The following is a 25306-nucleotide window of genomic DNA, read 5'->3' as shown; positions in this document are numbered from 1 at the left end:
CACTGTAAACATATTTGAACCCAATATAGGAGCATCTCAATATGTAAGGCAAATACTGACAATCATAAATGGAGAAATCAACAGTAATACAATAATACTGAGTGTCTTTAACATCCTACTTTTATCAATGGACAGATCATCCAGACAGAACATTAAAAAGGAAACAAAGGCCTTAAATGACACATTGGACGAGATGAAGTTAATTTATATTTAGAGAGCATTCCATCCAAAAGCAGTAGACTACTTCTCAAATGCACACAGAATATTCTCCAGGATTGATCACATACTAGGCCACAAGGTGAGCCTTGCTAAATTTAAAAAATTAAAATCATATCTAGTGTCTTTTCTAGTCACAACACTATGAGATTAGAAATAAACTACAAGGAAAAAGACTATAAAAATATCTACTAAACAATCAATGAATCACTAAAGATATCAAAGAGGAAATAAAAATACACTTTGAGAAAAATGAAAATAAAAGCATAATGATTCAAAACTTATGGTATGGACCAAAAAGATTTAAGAGGAAAGTTTATAGAAATATAATCTTATTTCAAGAAGCAAAAGTCTCATATTGAGACATACAACCTAACCTCATACCTGAAAAATACTAGAGAAAGAAAAAAAATCAAAGTTAGTAGAAGGAAAGAAAGCAAAAAGATTGAGAGCAAAAATAAATGAAACAGATACAAAAAAAAAAAAACCAACAAAGATCAATGAAAGTAAAAGTCTGTTTTTTGAAAAGATAAACAAAATTGATAAACTTTTAGCCAGATTCATCAAGAAAAAAGGGGAGAAAATTCAAATCAATAAAGTAAGAAATGAAAAAGGAGAAGTTACAACTGACAACACTGGAATACGTAGGATTATAAGAGATCACTACAAACAACTTAATGCCAATAAAGTGGACAACCCAGGAAAGTGGAAAAATTCTTAGAAAGATACAGTCTCCCAACACAGAATCAGGAAGAAATACAAAATATAAACATATTTAACGACAAGCACTGAAATTGAAACTATGATTTAAAAAATCCCAAAAAACAAAAGTCCAGGACTTGATGGCTTCACAAGTGACTTCTATCAAACATTTAGGAAACAACTAACATCTATTCTTCTCAAACTGTACCAAAACACTACAGAGAAAAGAAAACTCCAAAACTCATTCTCTAAGGCTGCCATCCCCCTGATACTAAAACCAGACAAAGATACCACAAAAACAGAAAATGACAGGCCAGTATTACTGATGAACATAGATGCAAAAATCCTCAATAAAATATGAGCAATCTGAATCTAACAATACATTAAAAGGATCATACACCATGATCAAGTGTGATTTATCCCAGGAGTGCAATCACTTTTTAATATTTACAAAATGATTCTGACAAACTACATCAACAAATTGAAGAATAAAAACCATATAATCATCTCAATAGGTGTAGAAAAAGCTTTTAACAAAATTCAGCACCCATTTATGATAAAAACTCTCCAGAAAGTGGGCATAGAGGGAACACACCTCAACATTATAAAGGCCATACAAAAAACCTACAGCTAACATCATACTCAGTGGTGAAAAGCTGAAATAATTTCCCTTAAGAAAAGGAACAAGACAAGGACGTCCACTCTCACCGCTTTTATTCAACACAGCTTTGGAAATCCTAGCTACAGCAATCAGAGAATAAATAGAAATAAAGGAAATCCAAACTGGAAAAGAAGAAGTTAAATTGTCAGTGCTTGCAAGTGACATGATACTGCTGTACATAGAAGATATTAAATGTGCTACCACAAGCCTATAGAACCCATCAATGAATTTGGTAATGGTGTAGTTTACAAAATTAATACACAGAAATCTGTTGCATTTATATACACTAACAACAAAAGATCAGAAAGAAAATTTCAAGAAACAATTCCATTTATTATCATATCAAAAATAATGAAATACCTAGAAATAAACTCACCTAGGAGACAAAAGACTTGTATTCTAAAAAACTATAAGATGCTGATGAAAGAAATCAAAGAAGAAACCAATGGAAAGATATACCATGTTCATGGATTGAAAGAATCAGTATGGTCAAAATAGCTATACTGCCCAAGGCAATCTACAGATTCAATGCAATCCCTATCAAATTACCAATGGCATTATTCACAGAACTAGAACAACAACAACAAAAAATCTTAAAATTTACATGGAGACATAAAAGATGCCTAACAGACAAAGCAATCTTAAGAAAAGCAGAGTTAGAGGAATAAGATCCCTGGCTTCAGACTATACTACAAAACCATAGTCATCAAAACAGCATGGTATTGGCACAAAAATACAAATATAGATCAATGGAACCAGAGAGAAAGCCTAAAAATAAACCCACCCAATTAATATATAGCAAAGAAGGCAAGACTACACAATGTTGTAAAGACAGTCTGTTCAACAACTGGTGCTGGGAAAACAGCTATATGAAGACCTAAATGTGAGACCAGACACTATAAAACTCCTAGAGGAAAACAGGTAGAATACTCTCTGACATAAATTGCAGCATATCTTTTTCCATCCATCTCCCAGAATAATGGAAATAAAAACAAAAATAAACAAATGGGACCAACTTAAACTCAAAAAGTTTTTCACAGAAAAAGAAACAATAAACCATGTGAAAAGACAAGCCACAGATTGGGATAAAATATTTGTAAATGATGTGACTGAGAAGGGATTAATCTCCAAAATCTATGAACAGTTCATGAGGCTTAACATCATCATAACTATCAACCCAATCAAAAAATGGGCAAAAGACATAAACATTTCTTCAAAGAATATACACAGATGGCCAAGAAAGCACATGAAAAGATGTTCAGCACTGGTAATTATTAGAGAACTGCAAATCAAAATTACAAAGAGCTATCACCTCATACCAGTTAAAATGGCTATCTCAAAAAAATCTATTAAATAATAAATGCTGGAGAGGGTGTAGAGAGAAGGGAACCCTCCAACACTGTAAGTAGGAATGTAAATTGGTACATCCAATACAGAATTTGGTGGTACCTTAAAAACTAAAAACAGAGGTACCATATGACCCTGCATTCCCACTGCTGGGCATAGATCCAGAGGAAAAAAACATAGTCCAAAAGGATACATACACCCCAATATTTGTCACAGCACTGTTTACAATAGCCAAGACAAAGAACAACCTAAATGCCCATTGACAGAGGAATGGGTATAGAAGATGTGGTACACATATACAGCTGGATATTATTCAGTCATAAAATGAACAAAGCAATGCTATTTTCAGCAGCATGGATGGACCTAGGGATTGCCATACTCAGTTAAGTAAGTCAGAGAAGGAGAAATATATGACATCTCTCATACACAGAATCTAAAAAGAAATGAAAATACACTCAACAGACAGAGAATGAACTTACGGTCGCTACAGGAGAAGTAAAGGGGGAAGGGATATTTAGGGAGTTTGTGACTGACACATAAACACTGCTATATTTAAAAATGGATAACAAATAACTCCTACCATATAGCACAGGAAACTCTGCTCAATGTTATGTGGCAGCCTAGATGGGAAGGGAGTTTTCAGAGAATGGATGCATATGTATATGTATGGCTGTGTCCCTTTGCTGTCCACTTGAAACTATCACAATATTGCTAATTGGCTATACTTACTACAAAATAAAATTTTTTAAAAAACTTAAAATAAAATAAACATCTTAAAAAAGAAATGGAGATAGCAACAATTTAAGAGTTATGAAGAAAGCAGATTGAAAGAAAGCAGATCTTTTTTGGACTTAAAAGATTTGCATGAGGCCAAATTACCAAAGTCTTATTTCACTTGAGAAGAACTAAAGGTTATTAATAGAACAGGTGAGGCAATTTATGTTATCATTGAGTTGGAGTAGGTTATGATAGAGGGTGACTAAAATGATAGAAAAACATTATGGCTGATTAGCTAAGGAAAGGTGAAACCAAAATAATACAGACTTCAATACATATAAATAATGAAGGCACCAGGAGGGTGGTACAATTTGAGCTAGGATGGAAAGAAAAACTAAGATAGGGAGACTCTGTGCTTTGAATGTCCACAGATAACAGCAAAGAAGAGTGGTAAACAGCACTACAGTCTAATGGAATGAACCACAAAGGAGTCAGGATTTTTGTTTTACTTGTCACTCTTATATCCACAGAAAAGGAAACAATCTAGAAGTGGTAATAAAGAAATAAAAAGGTAACAACCAACTCTTAATCCACAGGTATGTGGAGGGTTAAAGAAAGAACAGCCTCCGCTTTAAAAAGCTTCAGGAAAATGGTGTCTATGACAAGAATAAGGTTTCAATTAACATCGAGAGGTAAAAGCATTAACTGCTTGAGAAAGTATGGTGTTCAAGAGGGACACAAAGAAAACTACAGAGAGGCAAGGAAATAGTGAAAGACTGGTCCCCAAAAAGAAAAACAAAAACAAATAAGCCACAAAATAATGGGATGCATATGTGTTAAAGGGAGGACAAATGGTCAAATAGGTCATCTTAAACAGTGAATGAGGGCTTCCCTCATAGCTCAGTTGGTAAAGAATCTGCCTGCAATGCAAGAGACCTGGGTTTGATTCCTGGGTCGGGAAGATCCCCTGGAGAAGGAAATGGCAACCCACTCCAGTATTCTTGCCTGGAGAATCCCATGGACTGAGGAGCCTGGCAGGCTACAGTCCATGGGATTGCCAGAGTTGGACAAAACTTAGTAACTGAAAACACCAAATGGTGAATGAAGATACCAGGAATGTGAAGTATATTGAACCAACTCATCTCAAAACTGCACGGAGTACTCAGGCCTCCCAGCAGTCAGCTGAGACCTGGGTAACAATGGGAGATCCCGGTACCAGTGGGAAGTATCTGCTGCCCAGACCTGAGGATCTCAGTTGCAGAGAAAAGGCTCGGGTCTCATGAGTCTGACTAGGCACACAAATTTACCAGGAGCAACTAGAGGCTCTAGGCCAGTATTTCCCAAAATGTGTTCCATCACCAGCAAAAATGTAGATTCCTTGGCCCCAGGAACCCCAAGGGCTAAGGTCCAGGAATCTCCAGGGGTTTTTTGTTTGTTTGTTTAGGCCATTAATGTTTGAAAGACACCAGTGTTCTTTTTAACCAGCTCTTGGGTAATTCTCCTCTGTGCGAGCATTTGAGAAACACTGCTAGAAGTAGATGTGAAGCCTGCACCGGGACCATGAGACCTTTTGGCCTCTTCAGTAGAGGCCAAGTAGGCAGTCTGCCTTGTGGAAGCTTTTCAAGACAAGCTGAAACCTCAGGCTTTTCTGAATTCAATAGGAAGTTATAAAAGGGTATTGTGCAATGTGGTGAGTAAATCAGACACTTTTTAGTGATATTAGAAAGAATAGAAGGTTTGAACATAGTTAATAAGCTTTAAAAAAGCCATATTATGTTCAAAGGCAACCCACTAAGGGAGGAATGCAGCAAGTGGGTAGGAAGTGACAGTTTGGTATTCGACTTTTAGACTATGGGAACACCCTGGATGAGGGCATGAGGCAGAGGAAATGGGGAAGCCAACTGTGCTTTAAAAGTAGAGTCATAATTAAAATACAAAGTCCCAGGTCACACTCTACAGAGATACCTGGTCAGTAATGTTGGGGAGAGGTCAAGGAAGCTGCATTTTAAACAAGCACCAACTCCATGTCAGAGTTTTCAAACTCATTTGGTATGTGGACCATACCTGGCAAAATACTGGGCTAGAGATATGATACCATCATCAACAGAAATAGGTAATATAGTGGAAGAAGTAGGTATGGGGTAGGTGATGAGTACAGAATATTATTATAAATTCATATTATAAAATGTTTCAAATGGTTATAAGAAAACAATATACTTGTTTTTCCTGAACCCTAATAGAATTAGTTAGTCCAAACATAATGCACCACAAATTCACTGGTCTTCATAAAAAAAAATACCAACAAATACTTTACTTACTTTTATTTTAATGCCTTTCTAATGCACAGATTGTTGTGGCATCTGGACACATGACATACTTGAAAACAACACATTAAATTTATACTGCCCAGAATAGACAAAGAAGCTGCCTTGCATGTACCATCAACAACGCTCATCATTTAGGGGTAGGGAGATTAGTTACATTATTTTTTTTAATTCTGAATTGCATAAATATCAAAGGAATAGGCACTTCAAATCTGGGAGGGATTTCTATCTATCTGGACCATGTTCCTAGGCAGAGAAATGATCATTATGATTTACAAGGTTTAAAATCAGCAAAATGGGAAATGTATTTTAATTTCCTGTACTACATTTACAAAAGGAGATGTGTTAATTAAGCTAGATTGGCCTATCATATAACTTTTAATAGTTAATACAACAATCATCAATGACATACATTACACTGTCTTTCAAATAAAGGGGGTTTTCTGGGTGGCTCAGATGATAAAGAATCTGCTTGCAATGCAGGAGTCCCGGGTTCAATCCCTGGGTTGGGAAGATCCCCTGGAGAAGGAAATGGCAACTCCCTCCAGTATTCTTGCCTGGAGAATCCCATTGACAGAGGAGCCTGGCCTGGACTACAATCCAGGGGTTGCAAAAAGTTGGACATGACTGAGCGACTAACACTTCAAATAAAGGTTATTTTGAGTATAAACTGTACTTTTAAAAAGTTTATGTAGGTTACCATAATATGGTACCAAATAATACTGCAGACCCTGCTTTTACTAATACAAAGTAATATATACGCTGATATAAGAAGAGAAACATACTCAACCATGTAAAAAAGAGCAAAGACGTCCACAATTCTAATATAAATCAGTAAGTTAGGCAGTGTGTACACTGCCTGCTACAAGCTACTAACAGTAGCTCAGAATGAGAGATACCAAGGCTATCTTTGGCTTCAGTGACTCGAAGTAGAGAAAAGGCAGTTTCGCATCTTTGACCAAAACACCTTCCTACCGTTTTTCCTGATGAGACAACGAGTAATTAAAAATAGGATTCTAGCTATAAAGGTCACAAGCTGATTTTTCAATACTTATAATCCCTTTAAACTAGGTTATTTTAAGACAATTTTATGAAACCCAAGATTGTTTCAATTATACCAACAACAAAAAACTTTATTCTATCCAGATGGTACCAAAAACTGGTGGCTAAATGATGAGGGAAAACAATAAGCTCTAAATGCAAACATCTCAGATGGCATCTATTCTTATCTCTGAAATTCCTAAGTAAACAGATATATGTTTCTTTTATGATAATTCTTCAATATGAACTCCCTTTTCTTGGCTGTGAAGTGATATTAGCAAATTCTTCTCAGAGCTTTCAATAAGTTACCTGAGACACAGGTTTATGAGCAAAATGTACACTTGCTATGTTTAGCCCAAATGTTACACATTTGACTGGGAATTTCTAAATAATATATCTGTATAGATGAAATGTTCTGATTCACTCTAAATCTATCAAAATCACTATTTATAACCAAGTTTGGCTTATTTCAAAGTTAAAAATCTTTTTTCTTAACTTACATGTATTTTACATTGAAGTAAACATGAATCACATTACCAAAATGTTTTAGGACAATATACTAATAAGTTTGGCTTTACTGAAAAGCTTCACTGAGTCTCCACTTGTGCCTTGTCAATCTCTAAGAGATTTGAAAATGCTACGTTTCCAATGTTACTTGTCCAACTTTTCAAATTTTGCACATTATCACCCTATAAAACTTCTGTTTCACGTAAAGTTTGGTGAAATAAAGGGATTATCAGAAAGCTGATTTAGGATTATAAAGGAAGGGAATAAGCATCCGGTTAATGAATAAAAGTTACCAAGAACTGGTTAAGAGACATGCTTATCAACCAGCTTCAGATGTGAAAGAAATATCCTGTCAACAGAAACCTAAAGTAGGGTGACTACACAATTTACCATCCCAAATCAGGGCACTTTTGAGGTCTCATGTCAATGAGGCCCTGTGACACCAGGTCAACAACTGTAAACCCGGGCCCATCGGTATCACTCCAACCCCAACCATGAAGCACGCAAGAGCAACTCACAACACACTGTGGCTCAACTGGTTTGTCTTTCAACAGGTGTAGTAGGGTGAGGTTAGAATGGCACATCTTCTGGAATATTTACATTTCAGGAAACAGATGACTATTTTAGACAACCTAAGCGCAGATATGAGAATACCACCAGATCAGGTTGTGCCACAGGACAAACAGTTCTTAGTTATGAAACCTCTCTCTTGGTGATATGTGGCACTTCTGAGCACAGCTGTCCCTCAGTACCCATGAAGAGATTAATTCTAGAATCCCCAAGGATGCCAAGATCTTTCACGTTCAAGCCCCTTATATAAGATAATACAATACTTGCATAGAACCTATATAGGAGTAGTGTTAGTCACTCAGTCTTGTCTGACTCTGTGACCCCCTGGACTGCAGCCCACCAGGCTCCTCTGTCCATGGAATTCTCCAGGCAAGAATACTGGAGTGGGTTGCCATTTCCTTCTCCAATATAACCTATATACATCCAGTCATATACTTTAAATCACATCTAGACTATTTATAATACCTGAAAGTGAAAGTGAAGTCGCTCAGTCATGTCCGACTCTTTGTGACCCCATGGACTATAGCCTACCAGGCTCCTCAGTCCATGGGATTTTCCAGGCAAGAATACTGGAGTGGGGGGCCATTTCCTTCTCCAGGGGATCTTCCCGACCCAGGGATCGAACCCAGGTCTCCCTCATTGTAGACAGACACTTTACCATCTGAGCCACCAGGGAAGCCCTTATAATACCTAATACAATGCAAATGCTATGAAACTAGTTGCCAGTGTGTGGCAAGGTCAAGTTTTGCTTTTTGGAACTTTCTGGAGTTTTTTTCTCTTTTTGAACCATTTTGATCCATTGTTGGTTGAATCAGTGGACGCAGAACCCAAGGATATGGAAGGCCAACTGTACTTAGTATTGCAACTCCTAGGCATCAGTTTTAAGTCAGTACACACCTGATTTTCCACCTCCATCACCTTGATTTCTTGCTTACAACCATCATAAGCATTTTTTCCTCAGTCTGCTTGGTAAATTTTGGTGCCACCCACAGTACAACTGGGCTTCAGTGGAGGCTCAGACGGTAAAGAATCTGCCTGCAATGCGGGAGAGCTGGGTTTGATCCCTGGGCCGGGAAGATCCCCTGGAGGAGGGCATGGCAACCCACTCCAGTATTCTTGCCTGGAGAATCTGCATGGACAGAGGAGCCTGGTGGGCTGCAGTCCATGAGGCTGCAAAGAATCGGACACGACTGAGCAACCAAGCACAGCATAGTACAACCATTCCATACGTGCTCTCCTTGGGTGCCCCATTCCTTCAAAGATGCATTTATATATCCCAAGGACCTATATCCCTGACCCTGACCTAAGGGATCAATGCAAAGAAATAGAGGAAAACAGTAGAATGGGAAAGACTAGAGATCTCCTCAAGAAAACTGATGATATCAAGGGAATATTTCATGCAAGGATGGGCACAATAAAGGACAGAAACAGTAAGGACCTAACAGAAGCAGAAGAAAATAAGAGGTGACAAGAATACACAGAAGAACTATAAAAAAATGGTTTTAATGACTCAGATAACCATGATGGTGTGGTCACTCACCTAGAGTTCTTCATAGAGTTGTTCAACTTCAGCTTCCTTGGCATTGGTGGTTGGGGAATAGACTTGTATTACTGTGATGTTGAATGGTTTTCCTTGATACTGAACCAAGATCATTATGTTGATTTTGAGACTGCACCCAAGAACTGCATTTTGGACTCTTGTTTTGACCATGAGAGGGCTACTCCATTTCTTCTAAGGAATTCTTGCCAACAGTAGTAGATATAATGGTCATCTGAATTAAATTTTCCCCATTCCCCTCCATTTTAGTTCACTGCTTCCTAAAATGTCAATGTTCACTCTTGCCATCTCCTATTTGACCACATCCAATTTACCTTGATTCATGGACTTAACATTCCAGGTTCCCATGCAATATTGTTCTTTACAGCATCGGACTTTACTTTCGTCACCAGACATGCTCAACTGGGTGTCATTTCTGCTTTGGCTTAGCCTCCTCATTCTTTCTGGAGCTATTTCTCCACTCTTCTCCAGTAGCATACTGGAAACCTACCAATCTGGAATGCTCATCTTTTACTGTCATCTTTTTTTTTTGCCTTTTCATACTTTTCATAGGGCTCTCAAGGCAAGACAGTGGTTTGCCATTCCCTTCTCCAGTGGACAGTGTCTTCTCAGGCCCGGACTAGCAGGGACACGCCCTTCAGCTGTTCCAGGTAGCCAGAGGACATGCCCAGATACCGGCTGCCCCACTGCTGACCCTCTTGAGTGTGTAAACATTCACTGGTCTAGGAAAGGAAAGATACACACATCTGAATGCAGAGTTCCAAGAATACCAAGGAGAGGTAAGAAAGCCTTCCTAAGTGAACATTGCAAAGAAATAGAGGAAAACAATAAAATGGGAAAGATCAGAGATCTCTTCAAGGAAATTAGAGATATCAAGGAAACAATTCATGCAAAGATGGGCATGATAAAGGACATAAATGTTATGGACCTAACAGAAGCAGAAGATATTAAGAAGAGGTGGCAGGAATACACAGACGAACTATACAGAAAACATCTTAATGATTCGGTTAACCACAATGGTGTGATCAGCCACCTAGAGCCAGACATATTGGAGTGAGAAGTTAAGTGGGCTTTAAGAAGCATCACTCCAAACAAAGTTAGCGGAGGTGATGGAATTCCAGCCGAGCTATTTCAAGTCCTAAAAGATGATGCTGTGAAAGTGCTGCACTCAATATGCCAACAAATTTGGAAAAATCAGCAGTGGCCATAGGAATGGAAAATGTGTTTTTTCATTCCAATCTCAGAGAAGGACAATGCCAAAGAATGTTCAAACTATCAGACTATTGCAGGCATTTTACATGCTAACAAGGTAATATTCAAAATCCTTCAAGCTAGACTTCAACAGTACATGAACCAAGAACTTCCAGATGTACCAGTTGGATTTAGAAATGGCAGAGGAAATATATTAAATTGCCAACATCTGCTGGATCATAGAAAAGGAAGAAAATTCCAGAAAAACATCTACTTCTGCTTCATTGACTATGCTAAATTCTTTGACTGTGTGGATCACAACAAACTATGGAACACTCTTAAAGAGATGGGAACACCAGACCACCTTACCTGCCTCTTGAGAAACCTGTATGCAGGTCAATAAGGAACAGTCAGAACTGGACGTGGAACAATGGACTGGTTCAAAATTGGGAAAGGAGTATGTCAAGTCTATATATTGTCAACCTGCTTATTTAACTTGCATGTAGAGTGCATCACGTGAAATTGCAGGCTGGATGAATGAAGCACAAGCTGGAATCAAGATTGCTGGGAAAAATATCAATAACCTCAGATATGCATGACACCACCCTTATGGCAGAAAGTGAAGAGGAACTAAAGAGCCTCTTGATGAAGGTGAATGAAGAAAGTGAACAAGCTGGCTTAAAACTCAACATTCCAAAAACGAAGATCATGGCATCCGGCCCCATCATTTCATGGCAAACAGACGAGGAAACAATGGAAACAGTGACAGACTTTGTTTTCTTGAGCTCTAAAATGTGGGTGGTGACTGGAGTCATGAAATTGAAAGATGCTTACTCCTTGGAAGAAAAGCTGTAACAAACATAGATGGCATATCAAAAAGCAGAGACCTTTGCCAACAAAAGTCTATATAATCAAAGCTACAGTTTTTCTAGTAGTCATGTATGGATGTGAGAGTTGGACCATAAAGAAGGCTGAGCACCGAAGAATTGATGCTTTAGAACTGTGGTGTTGGAGAAGACTCTTGAGAATCCCCTGGACTGCAAGAATATCAAACAAGTCAATAGAAAGGAAATCAACCCTGAATATTCATTGGGAGGACTGATGCTGAAGCTGAAGCTCCAACACTTTGGCCATCTGATGTGAAGAGCTGACTCATTTGAAAAGACCTTGATGCTGGGAATGATTGAAGGCAGAAGATGAGGTCGACAGAGGATGAGATGGTTGGATGGCATCACCGACTCAATGGACATGAGTTTGAGCAGAGTTCGGGAGATGGTGAAAGACCAGGAAGCCTGGCGCGCTGCAGTCCACACAGGGTTGCAGAGCGTTGGACACGAATGAGCAACTGAACAACAACAAGCAAACCTTTACTGGCTACTGGGGGTTGGTCAACGCGCCACCTGGGGGCCTGAGCAAAGGCCCTGCTGGATTTTTTGACTGGAGCTGAATGATGTTGGAGGATGCCCAGGAGGTGTGGGGTCCCTGGCCTCCCTGTTGCTGCTGGCTATCCTGGGACTGATTCACCACCCAGGAACCTCAAAAAGCAGAGGGCTCCCCAGCCTCACTGTTGAAAAGACATGTGAATATACCTCAACTTGTGAATAAGAATGGCAGTGTTAAAGTCATGGAACCTACCTTAAATATATTAAAGGCAGGAGCTGAGTATAACTAGCTAGCATATCAGTTTATTTATTACAACAGAATCACAGAATCAGAAGAAACATCAGAGATTAAATACATCTGTTTGTTCTTAACCTGTTTACTTTAGAAAGTCCAACGAGCCTTATCAGAGAACCTGAATTCAACCCTACACTGATCCTACTAATAGCAAAAAATAATAACAAAATCTTTGTCTAAGAAGATCATGTAAATACTAATCTCAGATTCTGCTATTACAGTAATCATGTGAAAATAGACAATTGGCTTTTGTCTACATTGGTAAAGAATATTGACCTGGTTGAATACTCATATTTGAAAAGCAACACACCCACAAGATTAACGCCTTTCAGCAAAACTTTAGGACTCAACTAACAAAGAATGTCCAAAGGAATGATATATCATTTTAATTATGCTTGATTAACTTCCCCAACTTTAAAAAAAAAAACAAAACACTATCTAAATTTCGAAAGGACTATCTGAGAACCCCAGCTGGTAAAGAATCCGCCTGCAATACGGGAGACCTGGGTTCGATCCCTGGGTTGGGAAGATCCCCTGGAGAAGGGAAAGGCTACCCACTCCAATATTCTGGCTTGGAAAATTCTATGGACTGTATAGTCCATAGGGTCACAAAGAGTTGCACATGACTGAACGACTTTCACTTCACTTCACATCTGAGAACAAAGGAGGATATTCTATGCAAAAATTAAACTTCATAAACATTTAAGGAGTTCTAACTGTGACCTGCATCCTATCAAAGGCATATTTACATATTACAAATAATCCTTAAAGATTATTTAAAGACTCTTAAATATTCAAAGATTAAATTAAAGATTAAATTGTTTAAAGACTTTAAAGACTCAACTTCTTTAAAGAAGTTGACCAGATGCAATCACCACACAACATTCTATGTTAGGCCCAACTTAGGTATTTTCCCATATTCACTGTCTTCTGGAGGCTTAGTCACTTGCCCAATGAATAGCACCAGCTATTACCCACAACTAATCTAATAGTCCTGGCTGACGTGGCTTCCTCTGGGGGTGGGTGACGGTAAAGGTGAAGGTACAATTTCCAACACCACCTCCACAGCTACAGCAATACCTACACCTAGATCGATAGGAAGCTTGGCTTCTCCTACCACTTCCAAATCCCAAGCCCCATAGCCCAAACACAATCTGAAAAGTACAAGAATAGAGCTTTGACCAATAAAAAATAAGTGACAGGAAGATGTTAGTAGATAAATTTCTTTCTCTTCCTCAATCCAACTAATTGGCTCTCTACAGCCAGCCTGGAGATGTCCCACATGACTAAATAAAAGTCTATATTTTCTCTTACACTGTGGCCAGTTCAGTAACCACCTTATATTTGTTTTTCCTCCTTATCTAGTTTTTTTTTCTTCTATTTTTCACTCATTCTTGTCTCCCTAGTATTGCATCCAAGTTTAAGCTGCACCTCAGAATCTGTTGTCTGGGGAGCCTGTGGTAAAATATATAATTCATTACTCTATTTCTGCCCTATCAATTCCTAAATACAATATAGCTTTTTGCAATTAACTGTGTTTTCTCAAAACAGTTTTGAATGACCAAGAGAGACCAAGAATAACTCTCCATAGGAATTCATTAGCTGCTTTTTAAAAGTAGGAATCTCAATGTGTGGGTTCCTATGTCTCATCTGTTCTAAACACAGATAAGAAGAAAGTTATAATAATAGCAACAGACATGTAGAAAGTAGGATGTTAGATGTAAATACAAAAATGGATGTAAGTAGAGAAAGAAAGAGCTGGTATTAACTACAAAAATAATGAGGCAACCCTGGAGCACCCAGTAAATTAAAAATTACCCATACATTATACTAATAAGCAATGACTATATCAAATGTGATTGGTAGAATTCTAAGATTGCCTCCAATATGCAGTTCTTCACAAATTTCTTCCTCACCTAGAGTGTGGGTAGAATCTGTAAATATGACAAAATATAACTCCTAAGATTATGTTACATTAACAGCGAAAGGGTTTCACACATTTAGTTAATGTTCTACATCAGTTGACTTTAAAATAAGGATGTCATCCAAGTGGTACTGACCTAATCATATAAGCATTTTAAATCATAGTCTAGAGGTCAAAGTAAGAGAAGTCAGAGAAATTCAAAGCAATTTTATGTATGAGAAATTCTCCATTGATGGAAAGGTCCATGTAGCATGAAATAAGGGTGACATGGAGGAGATCAGTCAACCAAGAAGGAAAGGAGGTCTTTAGTCCTACAACCATAAGAAATTAAATTCTGCCCACAACCTATAAGAACTTAGAAGTGGATTCTTTCACAGAGCCTTGAATGGCCTGGGTGGCATTCGATTTCAGGTTTGCAAGATCCCAAGCATAAAACCTATTCAGACCATGTTGGACTCTTGACCCACAAAATTGTGAGCTAATAAGAGATTGTTGTTGTAAGCCACTAAGTTTACAGTAATGTATTATGCATTTATAGAAAACTAATACATATCTGGAAATGAATTAGCTAGTACCTAGTTTATTGAATCAGTTAAACATAGCTGTTGGTTATCATTAGTAATTATTTATTTGTGTGTGTGTTTTTGTTTTCTTTTTGTTTGTTTTGTTTTGTTTTTATGGCAGCACCACACAGCTTGCAAGTTCTTAATTCCCCAACCAGGAACTGGATCTGGTTCCCACAGTGAAAGCACTGAATCCTAACCATGACCAGGGAATTCTCACTCATTATTTTTAAAGACAAAGAAAGAAATGTGTCAAGTTTGTCAGATGCTCTCTAAGCTACATTCTTATTAGGAAATTAAATTGTCATTATACTCTACTAACACATCCTTTAAAGGTTTCTATTTTATAATCAGTTTTTATTCTTTATAAATTGGCATTACTACTTTGCAAGTTTTCTCTCTTTCCCACTGGCCAATTTTCAACAGTGTTAATTAAATCCTCCTTCACATAAGCTAACATTTTATCTCAGAATCAGGTCCTCTAGAAGAATATTTCAAAAAAAAAAGAGGGTGATTATTGTGAGCAGTGTGCTATTTTTCCCATGAACTAATAGAATAATGATTGCTGATGTTCAAAATGAAAGGCTGCAAGCCTAGGAAATACGTAAATGCTTTTAAATTAAAAATTCAATTATTTTAATATAGTTTATAAATATATATTTATATCACTTTCCTTTATGCACTGTTACCCCTAATATGACTAAGCACAAATCTCCTTCAGCCATAACATATAATAAAATAATGTATTTTATTTCTGTCTTAGCCATTGATATTTGAACTAAATGTTATTCAGATGTCTACAGTACTAATTGAAAAAACATCCTTTCATCTTTCTTATTTTTATTATTTTCAAAGAATTTGAGAAACATACACTTTGGATCTTCTGGTAAAAGAAGTAGAAATGAATATAGACAACCTCATGTCAATGCTCTTTAAGTGCTCACTCACATGGTATCCATTGGGAACATGAGCAATAACAACAAAATCAGGAGTAGTGAGGTGCAAGACTTTTGTTTGCACAGTTTCACAGCTCTTATAGAATCACTTGCTTTATTACATGGTGAGAGTACAGAGTAATAGAATACTAGCAAGTTTTACTGAATGTTTCAAGTCAATTTGTTTATTATGAGAATTCCATTTAAATTTTTACTAAACCCACACTAGGCAAACACTCATGCAAGGAAAAATGGCTTTATAAAATGAACTAACATACTAGAGTGAATGGAATGATAGATGGGTTTAAAATTGGGAAAGGAATACATCAAGTCTGTATATTGTCATTCTGCTTATTTAACTTCTATGCAGAGTACATCATGTGAAAAGCTGGGCTGGATGAATCACAAGTTGGAATCAAGATTGCCAGGAGAAATATCAACAACCTCAGATAGGCGGATGATACCATTTTAATGGCAGAAAGCAAAGAGGAACTAAAGCTCCTTGATGAAGGTGAAAAAGGAGAGTGAAAAACCTTGCTTAAAACTCAACACTCAAAAAACTAAGATCCTGGCATCCAGTCCCATCACTTCATGGCAAACGGATGGAGAAAAGGTGGAAATACTAACAGACTTTTATTTTCATGGGCTCTAAAATCACTATGGATGATGACTGAATCAATGGAATTGAAAAACGCTCGCTACAAAGAAGAAAAGCTATGACAAACCTGGGCAGCATATTAAACTGACAATACCATATGGAAAATATTAGATAGCCAATGGAATTTTCTGTATGACTCAGGGAACTCAAACAGGGGCTCTGTGACAATCTAGAAGGGTGAGATGGGGAGGGAGTTGGAAGGGAGGTTTAAGAGGGAGGGAACACTGGTGTGTACCTACGGCTGATTCTTGTTGATGTTTGACAGAAAACCACAAAATTCCATACAGCATTATCCTTCAATTAAAAAACAAAGTGGCAAAAAAAAAAAAAAGGAAAAAAAAAAAAGCAGAGACATCACTTTACAGACAAAGATCCATAGCGTCAAAGCTATAGTTTTCCCAGTAGTCATGTATGAATATGAGAGTTGGACCATAAAGAAGGCCGAGCACCAAAAATTTGATGCTTTTGAACTGTGGTGCTGGAGAAGACTCTTGAGAGTCCCTTGGGCGGCAAGGAGATCAAATCAGTCAATTCTAAAGGAAATCAACACTGAATATTCATTGGAAGGACTGATGCTGAAGCTGTAATACTTTGGCCACCTGATGCAAAGAGCCAACTCACTGGAAAAGACCTTGATGCTGGGAACGATGAAGGGAAGAATGAGATGGGGGCAACAGAAGCTGACATGGTTGGATGGAATCACTGACTCAGTGGACATGAGTTTGAGCACACTCAGAGAAATAGTAAAGGACAGGGAAGCTTGGCATGCTGCAACCCGTCAGGGTCACAAAGAGTCGGACATGACTGAGTGACTGAACAACTAGAGTGAATCCTTACAAAAAGATAGGTAGAGGTGATACGCCAACAAATAGTTCATATATTCTTCACTTAGCACATTTAACTCTGGTTATCGTAGCACGGGAATCTCAGCGGGGTGACTGTGGCAACCCAGACGGGTGGAATGGGGGCTGGGTTGGGAGGGAGGTCCACGTGGCCGCGGGCACACATATGTTACAGCTGATGCATTCCTTGTGCAGAGGCACTAGGACAGCACTGTAAAGCAACTACACTCCAGTGAAAGAAAAGGAAAGGAACCGATCCAGAGTAAAAAAGAAAGAATAAAGGAAGAACAAAAGGAGGTGTGGGATAACCTGAACTGACACACGTTCTACGCGATTAAAGACAGAAAGTGATTACTTAATGAATCAAAGACTGATATTTAAGGGGTTTATTCAGAAAACAGCCAGAGACTCCCTGGAAATAAACTGCTTGCTACTAGTAATGGTTGAAAGTGAAACTCGCTCAGTTGTGTCCAATCTTTGTGACGCTATGGACTGTCCATGGAATTCTCCAGGCCAGAATATGGAGTGGGTAGCCTTTCCCTTCTCCAGGGGATCTTCCCAACCCAGGGATTGAACCCAGGTCTCCCGCATTGCAGACAGATTCCTTCCAGCTGAGCCACAAGAGAAGCCCAAGAATACTGGAGTGGGTAGCCTATTTCTTCTCCAGAGGATCTTCCTGATCCAACAATCGAACCGGGGTCTCCTGCATTACATGTGGATTCTTAACCAACTAAGCTTTCAGAGAAGTCCACTAGTAATGGTTGGGCTTTTATAAATTTAAGCAATATGCTGGTCTTCATAATACTAAATCAAATGGATTAAGTGTAAGTGTTGACAGACAAAAACTTTTTTTTTAGACAAAAACTTTTAAATAAATGTTTTAGTTTTAATTATTGAAAAGGAAAAATATATACCTGACATAATCATAATTTACATAATATTTTATACTCAGGAAGTTATCTGTATGTAAACAGTGGGGCTTGCTCCAGTTTGACAAGCAAGTTATGTAATTTATTTTCACTTATATCAATAATCACATTTATTCACAATAAATTAATATATCTAATGATAAAATATCCTTTATTATGGAAAACTGTATATGTAGGTACATAATCATAATACATATTAACAAAGATTATGTTTGTGTATAAGCTTAGATATTCACCTAGACAGCATATTAAAAAGCAGAGACATTACTTTGCCAACAAAGGTTCATCTAGTCAAACCTATGGTTTTTCCAGTAGTCATGTATGGATGTGAGAGTTGGACTATAAAGAAAGCTGAGCATGGGCTGGTGCACTGGGATGACCCAGAGGGATGGGATGGGGAGGGAGGTGGGAGGGGGGTTCAGGATGGGGAACACATGTAAATCCATGCCTGATTCATGTCAATGTATGGCAAAAACCACTACAATATTGTAAAGCAATTAGCCTCCAACTAATAAAAATAAATGGAAAAACAAAAACAAAAAGAAAGCTGAGCACCAAAGAATTGATGCTTTTGACCTGTGGTGTTGGAGAAGAGTCTTGAGAGTCCCATGGACTGCAAGGAGATCCAACCAGTCTATCCTAAAGGAAATCAGTCCTGAATATTCATTGGAAGGACTGATGCTGAAGCTGAAACTCCAATTCTTTGGCCACCTGATGTGAAGAACTGACTCATTTGAAAAGACCCTGATGCTGGGAAAGATTGAAGGCAGGAGGAGAAGGGGCTGACAGAGGATGAGATGGTTGGATGGCATCACCGACTCGATGGACATGAGTTTGTGTAAGCTCCAGGATTTGGTGATGGACAGGGAAGCCTGGAGTGCTGCAGTCCATGAGGTCACAAAGAGTCAGACACGACTAAGTGACTGAACTGAACTTAGATATTCATTCCAGCGTTATCATGTTCCCAAAGAGACAGTTCCATGTATTAAGTTTAGAGTATAAAATACAATTAATTTTGTATCAATTGTATACAATTAATACAATGAAATTATAAAAGGAAATTGCTAAGATATATATGTTCAGAGCAATAGCAGCATTTACAACTGAAAATAGAGAAGCAAAGAATAGAATAAGAAAGAATATCACAACTTATAAAAAATAACATAACTATAAAAAAGGGACAGAAAACATTTATTTCCCAGTGAAAAATATACTCACTCTGGGAAGAAAGAAAATGACTAATATCAAAATGAAAAGTCAGAAAATAGTTTAATAATAAAGGCTAACTCAGTGAAAATCTACTACATTTCCTAGAATACTTTGATGATAGGAAAATGATGAGTAAATTATTTCCCAAGTGTGATATATCTAGGAAATAGATCAGTGAAACAAAAAGAGTAATATCATCACAGCATACAAACAGAAAATTCACATATAGAAGCAAAAAAATCACAGTTTACATTGCATTCATGTTTAAAATCAAACATCACTTTTTCACATTCTGAAGATTCCCCCCCCACCCCAAATATGGAAAGAAAAACAAGCCAGGACTTTAATATATTTTTTTTCAACCTGGAACAGCTGCAAAAAACAAATCTTGCTGGAGATAAGCTTGGTTATAAATATCAACATTCCCTTTAAATAAGGGAGTCCAGTTTTCATACCATCTGCCTCTTTCTAAAAGTTAAAAAAAAAAAAAATGAAAATCGTAAACCAGGACATTCTCTTTCAAATTAGGCATTTAGAAATAAATGTCATAAAAAGGCTGTGAACTCTTCTGGGCCCCTGTCTTTAAACTTGCCCTTTTCGGTTCATTTTAGAAAATGGGATTTTATGAAAGTAAACAACTGAGTGCACTTATAAACTGCATGAAGCCATTAATAAAGAAAAAATATAATCTTTCAACTGTTCAACCCAGGAATTGAACCAGAGTCTCCTGCACTGCAGGCAGATTCTTTACCAGCTGAGCAGCTACCAGGGAAGCCCAAAGTAAAAAATAATTGTTCAACTTTTTCACATTATTGACCATAATCACAATCTCTGGCCCAAATTTCTCTTTGATGAATCATATTCCCTTACCGTTTATTTTTTAACTATAATACATTAGTCACTTTTGCTACCCTTTTCCAAAATTTTTTTATAGCCTGTTCCAAAGACTTACATGTTATCTCTTTCAGTACAAAAGTCTAGTTACTACAGAACCAGACTTTCAATACAGGTTCTATCCTCTGCAAAAATCTCTCCTATGCCTCTCTCAACACAGTGGTGTTTTCATGCTTGAATTTCAAATTTACCTTAAAATCTCCCTTCATCTTTTGCCCTTAATTATTTTTCATTCTTTGTTAATGACCTTGTGATTGAACACTTCAATTTTTCACTGTACCACATTATTATATCTTCAATAATGAAGTTCATAAACCATATCCATTTTTTAACTCCTTAAAGCATTCACAAGAAAGAATAGATGCAAGATGATCTACCAAGCAGGGACATTCAGAGTGGTATAGTAGAGACATCTACATAAAAGAATATCCACTACAGTAATATGAGACCACTTGAGAGAAAATAGAGGAAAAAGAGAACAGAAAAAAAATGGTATCTTGTATTTTAATGATAATGTCAGTGTTTAGTCAATTCCCTGAATTACAGCGGTAGGATTCTGAAAAGCTACTAAAAACAACACATCTAGGGAGCCTGGGAATAATTCATTCTCATTTTCACATTTATTCTTCCCTTCCTCTTTTTTTCTATACACACATAAACACGCCCCTATATACTGCAAACAAAAAGAAGATTGAATCTTTAATCATGAGCATTTATAGCTATTTTGATGCTAAAATGCACTTAAATGTGTCCTTCATAGGAAAAACATGTCCTAAGACTTCTCACTGTCATTCTGTTTAAGCCACAGACCACCTAGGTCTGTAATTATAGAAAATAAAGTTCTTTTACAAATGACATTTAATTGCTTTCTTGGAATGCTGCATCTTCAGTATATAAGAAGTGAGGAGAGAAGAGATTTCTTCAAAGTCATGGTCAATAATATTTAAAATAAATAACCATATTATAGCAATCAATATTTCATCTCTTCATGATTTGACGCAAGCATGACAAAATATGAACAATTAGATGATTGTGTTGCAGTGTTGCAACAGGAAAGTTATTTTACCTTAGACCTATCAATTGTTACTTTTAAAAGGTTAAAAAGCTCTTTTCATATTAGTCCATTTTTTATTTTCTGATTTCCCTTCAGTAGAATGTTTGTACAATTGATTGTATACTAAAAAAATCTCAAATAAATTAGAACACTGGATACTCAGTACATTCTTGAACAGATATTTTCCAGAACTATTACGTTAACTTAAAACATCCACATTTTATGCTTAATTATTATAAACTTGCTTTAAAAGCTTTGAATTTTAAAATATTACTCTAAGTTCTCTTTTATAAGGAGATAAGTCTGATAAAGTATGGGTTAACTCTTCCTTGCTTTCACTTATTTCCTTTCTGGTTCTGTCACTTTTTAGTTGTTTACTAAGCTAAGCTCGTTTACCATTTTTCAAATCAGTACAGTAAGAATTCCTATCTCATGTGGCCGCTGTAAGTGTTAAATTAAACTGCTAGTTCATTTAAAGTACTGAACATGGTGCTCCCCACACAGTACGTGCTGGATAAATGTTGTCAGCATCGTTCCATCACACTGACTTAATCACTTACTCACCGTGGAGTCACCATACACTCCAAATAAGCCTTTTAAGAGAAAAAACTAATCTGAACTTGAAGACCTTACATTCATGTAAAAAGTCACTCAGACATATAAAGAAAAAAAAAGAAAAGGATGGTCTCATAATATCTATGTGTAACTCAATTACATATAAATAGTACCCTTTCTGCTATCATGTGGTCTCCTAACCATCTTCTATCATCAGCTAATTGGCTTCAGCAAAAGTATCTTTGGATAACTCAAAACAGCAAATTACATATACGGTCTTCTTCTTAATGTGTTGAAAACTTTGGATGAATAGATTATCACTTATATGCTTGCAGTTTATGTACATAAGGAGCATTCTAAAATACTTTCTAAAATGGAAGGCTTCTGAACAACAACAAAAATCTTGAACACTGGTCCCATTTTTTAAACTAACAATTTAATCTTTGTCAGAAATCTCAAATTATTCTCCAGTCTAAGAAAAGAATCCTCTCAGTTCAACACTTGCACTAATTCTCTCTTATTCCTTCCTCAGGAGTTCAGGAGTTGTAAACCCTTGATGCTATTTCTAAGTCTATATGTCACAATTTCTCTTATATTCACACTTGCATTAGGTAGGTCAGTATGGTTCTTTTAACTAGAGCAGTGGTAATCAGACATTAGATAAAACTGGTTCCATCAATGATCAAAACTTGAATATGCAGTACCAAATTTAGCATTCCAAATGTTAAAAATGACCCTAGCTCTAACATATAATGCTGAGTAAGAAATACAATTTTAGGATATCCTTTAAATTACAGTCCATTCCAATGTTTTCCAAAAAAAACCTTTAAGAAAAATATAATAATATTCAAATCACTTCTCTATGTTATTTTTGAAAATTAACTTCACTATAACATACTATTTATTTCAAGGTCCATCATAAAAATGATTTTATAAAAGCACTTGATAACTACCTCACTAATTTTAGAAATTTTTCCCCTACTGTTGGGTCTTTATTATTTTAACCAAAATTTGGGAGCAGGGAAGAGATTACATATCATGGGCCCTTTTAATGAAAATACACAAAATTCACTGAACTCTGAGCAATTTAAAGAAAAAAAGCAATTGAACTTCTCAAAGCAATTTTTACAGTAAAATGTGTAACCTGATTTTGCACAAGTACAGAACACTGCCCAGCAACCTCTCAGTCCCAAATTGATCTCATCTCCTGTTTGATTCAGTAGCAACTCTAGGTTGTGTTTCTCCTGAAACACATCTTCATCTCAGTCTGGGCACATGGATTTGTTTCCCAAATCACAAAAATATAGATCTTTAGGTAAGGTCAACTGACTGTGCAAGTTCACTCTCACTCTCTCACACACACCAAAACACACATTTACACATACACCAAACAGACAAAAATCCGCATACGTGTATTCAGATACAAACACTGATCATGTCAGTACTTTGATCTGAGTGTAAGAAGTGTCCCGTCTCCTGCAAGTATAAAAAGTGTCCTACTTCCTTTGTGCCCTGGAGTTTACCCCACAAATATATGGGGAACTACTAAAGAGTTCTGATTGGAATGAGGGGTGGAAGAAGAAAGTAGAAGATAAGGTCACATATATAATGGGGGCCCATTTTCTTCCATTTTATGACAAATTTCTTCTCTCCATAAAATTTGAGACATCAACGTATCAATTAATCAAGAAAGATTTAAAATAATGTTGAATAATAGATATTTTATTATCTTAATTTGTTCTATGAACTTAATCACTTATTATGCAGGTACACTGATTTTAACCAATGTATAATTATCAAATTACAGTAATGGACCAAAATATCATAGTGTACCAAATATCAAGAGAGATCAAATATTTTAATGTGGCAACAAATTCTTATAGGCAATTAATAATATTAAATGATTTAACAAATTAATCAGATAAAGGTTTATAGTTTTATAGATCTCACTCTGTTTTTTTGGATTTGTCCAAAATCACAAAATAAATTCAAGTAAAAACATTTCCCCATCATAATCCTGCCTCCCATAAGAAAGAACAAATTCCAAACTCAAGTTCATTGCCAAAAGCAAACAAAAACAAGAAAAACAAAGTGAAAGAAAACAAACCACAAGTCAAAACACCTTTTGCCAAATGTTAAATCAAATAAACACACCTTGAGCTTTGTCCTTGAGGCTGCCAAGTCTGAACTCTGGAGAGCTGCCAAGAGGTGAGACGTTTCCAAAGGCAAGATCTCTACTGAGGAAGCTGTGCTCGCATTCCTGGCAAATTCAATTCCACCAATAATAATATTCTGATAGCTTTTTCTTACTGGAATTCAAATAGAGTATATGGAAATATTAAATGGATGATCTCCAGGTCCTTAGTGTATGCAAAATAAAATCACTGTAGTAGCATTTTCCATGTTGTGGTTCATGGTTTGCTAACTCTATTATATGTTCATTCAAATTAAGTTTCTATGCCAATATATACTTGAAAAACACTGCATTCTATTCCCCCTTTACACAAGATACAATTTCATTAAAAGGCTCTGAGAAGTCCTGTAATAGAAAAGCCTATTGAAATTTATTTGAACCGAGGTGTCCCAAACTTATTTAAGTAAACACCCTCTTTCACTAGTAATCAACAGTAACATTACTTCTGCAGATCACACTTGAAGAATGATTCATTGTATAGTGATTGTCTGTAAAGCAGTAAGAGATGTTTCCACTATATTTTAGACTTAAATATGAATATAGAGACTGATTTGAAGTTTATTTTCCATTAGTGCAATTTGTAGAGTTGATCTATAAATATAATTATATTTATTCAACCATAATTTGTTACGTACATGTTACTTTCTAAGCCAAATTTTCATTAAAAGGTAAGAAGAAAATAAAAAATGTATGGTTTATTCATTTTGTTCAAAAAAATATTTACTAAATATTTACTATGTTCCAGGAACTGAACTTCTATCTAGCTTTATGTTCCAATTGTTCTCACATAAATAAGAATGTCAAATTTAAGTGGTTCCAAACTGCTATATAATAATAATAAGCAGCTCAAAATGTAACTATAAGTATTTGAGAATACAATTTTTACTAATTATAGTTACATAATTAAAAATATCTTGCAGAGGTGGCCAAGATGATGGAGTAGGAAGACCATGAGCACACCTCCTCCCAAACAGATACACTAAAATTACACCTACTTACAGAACAATTCTCCATGAAAACAACATTAAGACTAGCATA

At 36.5% G+C, this 25306-nt stretch overlaps 1 protein-coding gene across 4 annotated transcripts in view; it reads right to left on the bottom strand.

The window, feature by feature from the left end:
- The window catches only part of TRIQK (triple QxxK/R motif containing), a 105169-nt gene that overhangs the window by 57508 nt on the left and 22355 nt on the right, over nucleotides 1–25306 (bottom strand). For 2 of the 4 annotated variants that reach the window (XM_043483493.1, XM_043483494.1), the window contains exon 2: nucleotides 24229–24383. The exons of the other annotated variants lie outside the window; for them this stretch is intronic. The gene's annotated coding sequence lies outside the window, so the exon portion shown is untranslated. The remainder of the gene's footprint in view (nucleotides 1–24228; nucleotides 24384–25306) is intronic. 4 annotated transcript variants of the gene reach the window in all.

This window comes from Cervus canadensis, chromosome 12 (assembly GCF_019320065.1).
Source record: "Cervus canadensis isolate Bull #8, Minnesota chromosome 12, ASM1932006v1, whole genome shotgun sequence".
NCBI classification, from domain to species: domain Eukaryota; kingdom Metazoa; phylum Chordata; class Mammalia; order Artiodactyla; family Cervidae; genus Cervus; species Cervus canadensis.
This window is presented reverse-complemented; position numbering and strand designations above follow the sequence as displayed.